Source organism: Lissotriton vulgaris, chromosome 4_1 (assembly GCF_964263255.1).
Source record: "Lissotriton vulgaris chromosome 4_1, aLisVul1.2, whole genome shotgun sequence".
In the NCBI taxonomy this organism is placed as follows: Eukaryota; Metazoa; Chordata; class Amphibia; order Caudata; family Salamandridae; genus Lissotriton; species Lissotriton vulgaris.
The window spans coordinates 1,357,307,587-1,357,318,566 of NC_141691.1; the positions used below are offsets into that span (position 1 = coordinate 1,357,307,587).

A 10,980-nucleotide genomic window follows, 5' to 3' on the forward strand; every position below is an offset into this window, starting at 1 on the left:
CACTCAGCACCCATACAATCCTAGGTTCAGGATTCCTCCTTGCCAAGAGAGACCCTGCAAAGTATTGGAGGTCGACCTCTGCCCCTCCCATTTGTGATTTTCTAAAAAGGACAGAGAGGTACTCAAATGACCCACCTGTCAAGCAAAACATGCAAAAATCTGGTGACTTTGGGGTCTCTACAGGCGTCATTATGCTCTAATGTGTACTAAGTCGAGTTTACGAAATAATAATACCTGCCATTGTCAAACTGTTATAGCTATAAATGGTGTCACTCAAATTATTTTTATTATGCACTGCCATATATGTTGTGATGAGCATAACCAACCTAATGCTGATAGAAACTGTTATGAAAAATATTACCACAGTAGGTTTTGACACGCCTGATAATTTTGACTTATCTAAGGGATCCTCTTAGTCTTCCCCATTTAGAAGTACCGGCTAGACCAAAATCGAGCTGAGAATCCAGCCAATTAAGCTCGCCAACTAGCCATATTTCCTCTAACATTAGTTCTTGATCCTAAGACAAGTACATGAATAGTTTGCAGTTGCTCAAATGTTTCATACGTCTTTAATGTTGATGCTATCTTCATCATAGTAGTTTGCATTGTCAAGAGCTCCACAGAAAGTACTCAATATAGATGCCTTTCAGCGTGAGGAATCCCCACAGATAGGTTTGGGGATTGCTGCATTCCATTGAACTGGATGGGACACACTGGAAGAAGAGAGAGACAGGGTCCTCAGTAGACGTGAAAGCGTGTTTTTTGATTTAAAGAGATGTCTCTGAAGAGGGGCCTGGGCACATCTCAGGAAGGAGATGCAGCTGATAACAGAATCATAAAGAGTCTTGACAGCAGGTTTCTGGATGAAGAACAGGTCAGAGAAGTGGACACTCCAAAGAAATCAGAGCCCCAGTTCGAACTTTTAAAGACTCAGACCCTAAATCACATTTGGTGTCTGGAAATGGACTATAAGCAGGGGACCTCGAGGGCCACAAAATTGCCAGTTCCCAAGCAGCCAGTTGGGCCATGCGAGGAGCAGAGGCTCTGCAAGACTTCTTCGTGTGACCAGGATTTGGGATTAAGGCCTGACAGCATACCAGCTGGGTGAGGGGACATCACCCAGGGAAGATCCAAGACCCCCTGACCTTGGAGCACCAGTGCCTGCCTGCCTGCCTGCCTGCAAAGGCCCGTGTGCCCTGTGAGGAAGAGGAAAGTACTGGAGGAAGCAAGGTCAGTGGGAGATCCTGGCATATGGATTCAGGCAGCGAAGTATGAGGAATACTGTGCCAATCAAGGCTGTCGCCTGTGTGCGGTGGGTAACACGGTGACCTTGTATGAAAGAGGGGGCCGCTGTGTAGTTAACCATGGCAATCGGGCATCACCCATGTGTGGTATGTATGTCGACCACCCCATATGCCAGATGGGGCCGCAGTGAAGAGGAACCTGTTGCTGTGCCGATAAGGCAGTCGTATGAGTGCGGGGTAGGTGTGGTGACCCTTTATGCCAGAGGGGGCTTTCGTAAAAGGCAAGGATCATAGCCTGGCTGAGGCCATCGTCACGAGGAGAGGCCATAATGGTCACCCGTGTGAGACCAGGCCCCAGCTCAGGATCAGAACCAGAAGCCGTCGATCTCCTCCTTCCCCACCTGTGGGGAAGACCAAAGGAAATTTATTGACGTATCAGATCAGCACCAAAGACACTGAGCCACAGCACCTGCAGAGCTGCACATGTGCTACTCATCGAAGGCAGCCGCTGAAGCCACCGCACCAGCAAGAGAGACGTTCTCAGAGACTCTGGTTGGGCAGTCCCTGCTGGTGCGGGTAAGACTGATTGAAGGGCTGGAAGGCTTAGGGGGAACTTGTGTGCCAGATAGCACTTTGGTGCTGGAACATTTTTGACTTTTTTAAGAGAGTCAGAGTGAAACTCCTGAAACTTGGACTGCTAGTGTGGCCTAACCTAATGTTCGTCTATAGTGAATGAGGAAATACCACTACTGCTAGTGAGAGAGAAGTAGGACTCAGGGGTCTGCCTGTTGAACACTAGTGCCCAGGGCCGGACTGGGAACCAAAACCGGCCCTGACAAGGTGCTCGGCTGCTCCCCCCCCCCCATCCTGGGGGGGTTGGGGGCGCCGCCGAGCTCTTTGCCAGGGCCGGTTTCGTCCGATTTTGTTACAGGGCCGATTTTGCAGCTATGCTGCAAAAACGGCCCTGTAACAAAATCGGCCCCCAGGGGCCCAAAACCGGCCCCCACCCGTGCGGCGCACCGGGGGATTGCCTGGTGCCCGCCACGGCCAGTCCGGGCCTGCTAGTGCCCTGACCTCAGGGAGTTGTGCATATTTTTTAGGCTTGCCATATTGTTCCGGGCCCCGTAAAAGGAATCAACCCTCATGGTTGGGCCCAGCAATGCCAGCTTGCTCCGTGGCCCTCTGAAGGAAATTCTGACAGTCCTGATGGACCCTAGTATAGTGGATATATTTGATTCTGCATAACGTGTGGTAATCTCTTCTTTTTTTTGGGATCATAGACTTTTCATAGTGACTGATTATCATTGATTGGGCCAGGTTATCACTTTCTAGTCTCATCATGATTCTGATCTCAGCAGATATTTTAAAATGTAATCCAGCAGATATTTTAAAATGTAATCAGCTTATGAAAGATGCTGATGAGTTTTTGAGCACCCATTGTGAGCTTTTTCAACTGAAATAGGATTTGATGCTAACCAAACTCAAATCTACATGCCCTTGTATTTACTAGAGATTTTTCTTTGAGCAGGTCTGGCCTGTTGGTATTTATCTGGTGGACGCAGTTTTTGTTACATCTGGGATATACCAGGCGCAATAAAATCCAAAGAACTCCTAATTCTGATATGTGCTTGAACAATAGTTACCCAAATCTTCCCAGACTACAAACAGGTTCACCAATGCCAGGAAATATCATTTGAAGCTGTGGAAAGGCAACTATGCAAGCAAGGCTTAAAATATCTTATTCTACCCAGCTACAATTTAAATTCTTAAGAATGGCAAAGAATTCTTCTTTATGGATTTCAAAGCAGCTTGGGAATGGATAGCTGGTAATTGATGATGGAGCACTGAGAACCATACATCATAATTTAGAGACACATAATATAACAGAATGAAAAGGTCAACATGCAGATGAAACTCTACATCCTCTGGATAACTATATGTACCAAGCTGGATGTATCTGTCATGGCTCTGGATCACCCATTGCCCCAGACTCTGCTGGCAATATCTGTGTCTCACCTGTGACACAACGGTATAATTTTATGTTGGATAACATTCCGTTTTATGGTTTCACGTTTGGAAAAGTTGGTGGGTTGTAGGGGGGCTCGAATGTGAACTGTGAAGTTAACTTCATAGTTTTGGAAATGGAATTACCACATTATAACATTACAAAACATCAGTTCCTAGGGTGGGGGAAGCCAGAAATACAAATACAAATCATTGATACACTGTACACTATGCACATAGAAGATAGATGCACAGGTGAGAAGTGAAGTGAAGAGGGGGACTTGATAAATCTGGCAAAAGCTGAAACTTCATACACTCAAACCCAAATGGCTGGTAGGGTAAAACATATTGGCTTGTAATGTATGTAGCTTATAGGACTATAAGAAAAAGCACAAGAATACCTAAAACACCAGAGAATAGTCTTCTCCAAACGAAACACCGAGCAAAGACTGAACAAAAAAAATAGCCAGGAAAAGGAGATACCACTAATCTCCTGTTTGAGATTAGTGGTAATGTGGGTCGCCAGAAGAACACCCTTGCATGTGTTGCATATCAGGCCCGATAAAGCAGGCAGATGTGCGATAGTGCACTGGGCTATAGACAGACAAGAACTATGTTTGATCAACAAGTCGGCCCCACACATCCAACATCCATGTTTTATCTACATCACATTAGAAAAGATGGTCACGGAAATACTCATCCCAATAATATGTGTGGGTGACTTAAACAATGCTATATCTATAGAATTGGTTAAGTAACCAAACAGGATAGGTGAGATGGCTACAATGACAACCCGGAGCGGCCCTTGCAGGTAAGAGCGGTGGGGCAGGGTGTGGGGGCGCTCGACAGATGACAACAAGGGAAAATTAATTAATTATTTAATTTTCCCTCGTCGTCTGTCCATCCCCCGACCAGCCTGCCCCACCGCTTTTACCTGCATGGGCCACTCCTGATGTCAACTTCAAGAATCAACAAAAACACTGGACTTAGTAGAACTATGGAGAGAACACCATTCACTAGATAAAGAATTGTTATTCTACGCACCCCACATAATTCCTACAGTCAAATTCAATTCATTCGGACTTGTAGAGCGCATGGCTACCCAAAAGGGCCTCCCAGCGATTAGATTAGGTTCAGAACCCACTAATCCGATTAAACAAACAGCCATGTTTTAATCTGTTTCCTAAAGCTACTCTCATCTTCCACCCTCCTTAATATGATGGGAAAATCATCTCATGTTTTTGAAGCTAAATAAGAGAAAACCCGAACCCCACTTCTCACTCTACACACCCTCAGAATCTCAAACAGGTGCAGGAAGGAGGGTCTCAGAAAACATGTAAGCCTATAAAACCTTATCAGATTGTGCAACAGCTGTGGTCCCTTTTTATAATATGCTCAATGTGCGATACAGAGATTTAAATTGAATGCGCTTCTTCACTGGAAGCCAATGCAAGGAGATGAAAGGATTCACAACTGATTGATGCTTCAGTTTCTTTAGAAGCGAGTTTGTTTTAAGACTCTAAGGGACTTGGTTACTATATGCAATTTGTATAGCATATAAATACTTGTGTCAGGAATGGATTGATCCATGCTTACAATTAGCTTCAAAATGGAGAGGGCGTTAGAAACAGAAGTCACTCCTATGGCAATAAATGATGCCCTTATAACGCTAAAAGAAGCTGTTTGGTCAACTAATGTAAAGCGCCAGCAGTTTCGGACAAAATGCATGCTATATTATACCCTGGAAAAAATAGCCAGTTGGGGGGGGGGTGCAAAATGGACAACAGCTGAGTAACAAATGGGTACATGCATCAAATTTCCCTTTTGCGATTCCTAAATAGCGATTTTTAAGGAATCGCTATTTGGTAATCGCAAAGAGCAATGCATGAAGAAAATGCCAAAATTTGAAAGAATCAGTAATAATCGCAATTGCTATTTGCGATTGCCTCTTACCAAATCGCAAAATTGTGAATCCGCTATTACCGAATTGCAAATAGCGATTCCATATTTCCGATGCAGCCTGATGACATCACAACCAGGAAGTGATGCAGCCCATGCTGAAACCTGTGCACTGAGAGAGACAGAGGAGAAGGCAGACAACAGGAGCACAGCCGAAGGAACCATTTTGGAAGCTTTAAACCCGTGCAAGGACATCAGCATGGCTTCAGGGACAACTGAGGAGAAATCAGCACAGTGCAAGAGGAAGCTGAAGTTCAGCGAGAAGGAGTTTGAAGTCCTCATTGAGGAGGCATAATAAAGTCTTAGTGAAGCGTTCACCCCAGGTCCCTGAGTCAGAGAAACGCAAAATCTGGTGTGGAATACAATCAGAGCAAACGCAGTAGGGGTCACACAGCGCACAATAGAAGATCTGTGCAAGCGCTGGTATGACCTGCGGAGCAGTGCCAAGGAAATGGTTGCTGCCAGTCTTGCGGAAGCCCAGAAGACTGGAGGAGGACCTCCGACCCAGACTGCAAATACACCCCTGGAGGACCTTGTGGAGTCAACACTTCAGCCTGAAGCTGTAGTTGGTGTGACGGAGATAGATACCTCTGCACCGGCCAGTACTTCACAAGGTAAGATGCGTGCAAATGGCCATTCAACACTAAATCTAACAAACAACCCATCACGTCAGATCAGGCTTAGTGTTCCAAATCATTCTCCAGTCCACAGTTTACTTGCTACACACAAATGCATTATGGGATTAGCAGACAGCAACTCCAATAGGATAGGCAAGTAGGGCACAAACCAGCATTGTTGCTTACAAGTACAACAAGCAAGTGAAACATCTAGGCACTGTGTGTTATTACCTAATTCAATTAAACAAAACTATGCACAATGTGACATAAATGTCCAAAAAATAAATACAAACTTGCTCTGTTTAACATCACAGATGCAGCTGCACATTAGTCAGAGGAAAGTGAAGGCCATGACACCCTGGAGTCTCAGGCATAGTCAGGAGAGGAGACACAAATGGCCCCAGTAACCCCAACAAGCATTTGCAATGCAATGGTCTCGGCATCATTAAAGGTAGAGCTATTGGCATTGCTCATGACATTTTTTTCTTTAAATCAAAAATAAATGGGCATTGTCATTAACATTGCCAATACACAGCACTCTGCACTCAACAGCACACAATGCTCTGCACTCACTGCTCTGCACACTCGCTCTGCACACTCACTACTCTGCACACTCACTACTCTGCACACTCACTACTCTGCACACTCACTACTCTGCACACTCACTACTCTGCACACTCACCACTCTGCACACTCACCACTCTGCACACTCACCACTCTGCACACTCACCACTCTGCCCTCACCACTCTGCCCTCACCACTCTGCCCTCACCACTCTGCCCTCACCACTCTGCACTCACCACCACTCTGCACTCACCACCACGCTGCACTCACCACCACGCTGCACTCACCACCACGCTGCACTCACCACCACTCTGCACTCACCACCACTCTGCACTCACCACCACTCTGCCCTCACCACTCTGCACTCACCACTCTGCACTCACCACCACTCTGCACTCACCACCACTCTGCACTCACCACCACTCTGCACTCACCACTCTGCACTCACCACTCTGCACTCACCACTCTGCACTCACCACTCTGCACTCACCACTCTGCCCTCACCACTCTGCCCTCACCACTCTGCCCTCACCACTCTGCCCTCACCACTCTGCCCTAACCACTCTGCCCTAACCACTCTGCCCTCACCACTCTGCCCTCACCACTCTGCACTCACCACCACTCTGCACTCACCACTCTGCACTCACCACTCTGCCCTCACCACTCTGCCCTCACCACTCTGCCCTCACCACTCTGCCCTCACCACTCTGCCCTCACCACTCTGCCCTCACCACTCTGCACTCACCACTCTGCACTCACCACCACTCTGCACTCACCACTCTGCACTCACCACTCTGCACTCACCACTCTGCCCTCACCACTCTGCCCTCACCACTCTGCCCTCACCACTCTGCACTCACCACCACTCTGCACTCACCACCACTCTGCACTCACCACCACTCTGCACTCACCACTCACCACTCACCACTCTGCACTCACCACTCTGCACTCACCACTCACCGCACTCACCACCACTCTGCACTCACCACCACTCTGCACTCACCACCACTCTGCACTCACCACCACTCTGCACTCACCACTCTGCACTCACCACTCTGCACTCACCACTCTGCACTCACCACTCTGCACTCACCACTCTGCCCTCACCACTCTGCCCTCACCACTCTGCCCTCACCACTCTGCCCTCACCACTCTGCACTCACCACTCTGCACTCACCACCACTCTGCACTCACCACTCTGCACTCACCACTCTGCCCTCACCACTTTGCCCTCACCACTCTGCACTCACCACTCTGCCCTCACCACTCTGCCCTCACCACTCTGCCCTCACCACTCTGCACTCACCACTCTGCACTCACCACTCACCACTCTGCACCACTCACCACTCTGCACCACTCACCACTCTGCACTCACCCTCACCACTCACCACTCTGCACTCACCACTCTGCACCACTCACCACTCACCACTCACCACTCTGCACTCACCACTCTGCACTCACCACTCTGCACTCACCACTCTGCACTCACCACTCTGCACTCACCACTCTGCCCTCACCACTCTGCACTCACCACTCTGCACTCACCACTCACCACTCTGCACCACTCACCACTCTGCACCACTCACCACTCTGCACTCACCCTCACCACTCTGCACTCTGCACTCACCACTCTGCACCACTCACCACTCACCACTCTGCACTCACCACTCTGCACTCACCACTCTGCACTCACCACTCTGCACTCACCACTCTGCACCACTCACCACTCTGCACCACTCACCACTCTGCACTCTGCACTCTGCACTCACCACTCTGCACTCACCACTCACCACTCTGCACTCACCACTCTGCACTCACCACTCTGCACTCACCACTCTGCACTCATCACTCTGCACTCACCACTCTGCACTCACCACTCTGCACTAGGTAGAGATAATACTAGCACCCTAGCCCGCTCACTGCCTTTTGTATCTGAAACCTGCAGGGACTTTTGTACAGGCTGCATGCAAAGCTTGACATACATACATCTTGGAGCACCTTGGAAGTGTTGCAGCAGAAAGAGCAGTCGTTTTAATTTAAGTAGACTTAGGTCATTTAATATTTTGAAAATGGTTGTACGTCCTGAAGTAGAAGCAAAGATGCTTTTCATTTGCATCAGTTAATGTAGTAGATTCTGCCTGTGCAATGTACCAGCGTGTTTGTGATTGGGTTATTTGCTGTTGTGGGTCTCCAATCACGCTCCTACATAGTTTCTGAAAAAGCTTTCTTAGTATCGCGGCAGCAGCAAGCACTGAACGGAGCTCTCTCACTCACAGGACAGCACGGGCACCCCGCACCCCTCTCAAGAGCAGGCACCGCGCGCCGGGGGAGACATGGAACATCAGCTGCTGTGCTGCGAGGTGGAAACCATCCAAAGGGCTTACCTGGATCAGCACCTCCTGAACGACAGGGTGCTGCACACCATGCTGAAGGCGGAGGAGAACTGCCCGCCGTCCGCTTCTTACTTTAAGTGCGTGCAGCGTGAAGTGCAACCCTACATGCGGAAGATCGTGGCCACCTGGATGCTGGAGGTTTGTAAAGAGCAGAAATGTGAAGAGGAGGTGTTCCCATTAGCCATGAATTACTTGGACAGATTTTTGTCGGTGGAACCGCTGAAGAAAAACAGATTGCAGCTGCTGGGGGCTACCTGCATGTTCGTGGCCTCAAAAATGAAAGAAACCATTCCTCTAACGGCGGAAAAACTTTGCATTTATACTGATAACTCCATCGGACCCGACGAATTAGTGAAAATGGAGCTGTTGACGCTGAACAAACTCAAGTGGGACTTGGCCTCTGTCACCCCTCACGATTTCATTGAACATTTCCTTTCCAAAATGCCCCTCGGCGAGGACACGAGGCAGATTATCCGCAAGCACGCTCAGACTTTTGTGGCACTCTGCGCGACAGACATCAAGTTCATTTCCAACCCTCCCTCCATGATCGCGGCAGGCAGCGTGGCAGCAGCCGTCCAAGGTCTTCACCTCGGCAACACCAACAGCTTCCTCTCCTACCAGTGCCTCACGCATTTCCTGTCCCAGGTCATCAAGTGCGACCCGGATTGTTTACGGGCCTGCCAAGAGCAAATTGACTCGCTGCTAGAATCCAGGCTGCGTCAGGCACAGCAACACAACGTGTCAGAGCGCAAAAATGCTGATGAAGAGGAAGGCCTTTTCTGCACTCCCACCGATGTGCGAGACGTGAACATTTGAAGGGACTTGTGGAAGTCATTTGCTGGCCTACACAGTAGTGGAGCATGGGCATAGGAGAGGCGCCGACTGATAAGCCCATATGCCTCGTCCTGCTCACTCAGAGAAAACCCTTTTTTCACCTGGGCAGTTGCATCAGTTAATGTAGTAGATTCTGCCTGTGCAATGTACCAGCGTGTTTGTGATTGGGTTATTTGCTGTTGTGGGTCTTCAATCACGCTCCTACATAGTTTCTGAAAAAGCTTTCTTAGTATCGCGGCCGCCCCGGAAGTCAGGCACGGTCGCCTGTGACGGGGGCGGGGCCACGTTCAGACCGGAAGAGGAGGCAGGCGGAGTCGTTGCGTCTCGCGGCCCGGGGCTCCTGTGAGCGGTGTAAAGCCCCGGGGCCGCGCCAGCAGGAGGTTGGGCGCCGCGTGCTGAGGTAAGGTAAGTTCCAAAAGGCTGGAGCGCGATTGGTGCACTTGTGTGTGTGTATGCTCGTGTGTGTGTGTGTATGTATGTGTGCGACGGTGACGGCGGGGGAGGGGGGGCCTCGGTGCACTTGTGTGTGTGCGCGCGTGTGTGTATGAGTCAGGGGTGGTGTCTCTGTATGTATGTATGTGCGTGCGTGCATGGGCGCTTGTGTGTGTGTGTATGCGCATGCGTGTGTGGTGCTTGCGCTTCCCAGGAGACAGCGCCTGGCCTCAGCGCGCGTTCCAGTTACAAATCGCCTGGAAGGATGCGCGTGGCCGGGACTGTCTCCTGGGAATGATAGTCGCTGACAAAAGATCTCGGCGGAGACGCGCTTCCGCGCGTTGACGCCGAGACCTAAAAACTGCACCTACAAGATGCAGGACCACAGTGGCACCACTACCTACCTTTGAAGTGGAAGAGAAGGAGAGCCAACCTGACCCACAGACATCCCTGGCTGGACATACCCCCACACCAAGACCCCAATTACAGGTGCGAGACACCAAAGTCCAGAAACAGAGGCGCAGGTCAAGGGCACAGATGGGAGCTGCGGGAGATGATAGTCCCAATGTCTGGGGTGGGCTGGAGAGCCAAATGTTGAGGGTTCAGCGCCTGCAATGCAAGAAAATGCGTTTAATGCAGGCACAACTGGCAGACATGAGGGACAGCATGAAGGAGCTCACTACAGCAGTGGTAGAAGGACATAGACAGATAAATGGAGCCATTCATGAGCTATGAGCTATGCAAGGTCATGTAGGAAGGCCTGGTGTCCAAACAAAAAAGCAGCATCAATTCTTATGGCGCTTAGATGGCTACACTAGAGCCATCAACCGCCTGAGCGCCAACACAGCTCTGCTGTCCCGTTGTGCGGTGAGCAAGCAGGTGGAAATGACCCATTGCTGTAGGGATGTTGCCAGGGGACTCCTACATGTCAAC

The 10,980-nt window shown here is 49.5% G+C and overlaps 1 pseudogene; it reads left to right on the forward strand.

The window, feature by feature from the left end:
• Window positions 1-8,721: 8,721 nt before the first annotated feature.
• On the forward strand, window positions 8,722-9,597 carry LOC147723980 (G1/S-specific cyclin-D1 pseudogene; annotated as a pseudogene).
• The last annotated feature ends 1,383 nt before the right edge of the window (window positions 9,598-10,980 follow it).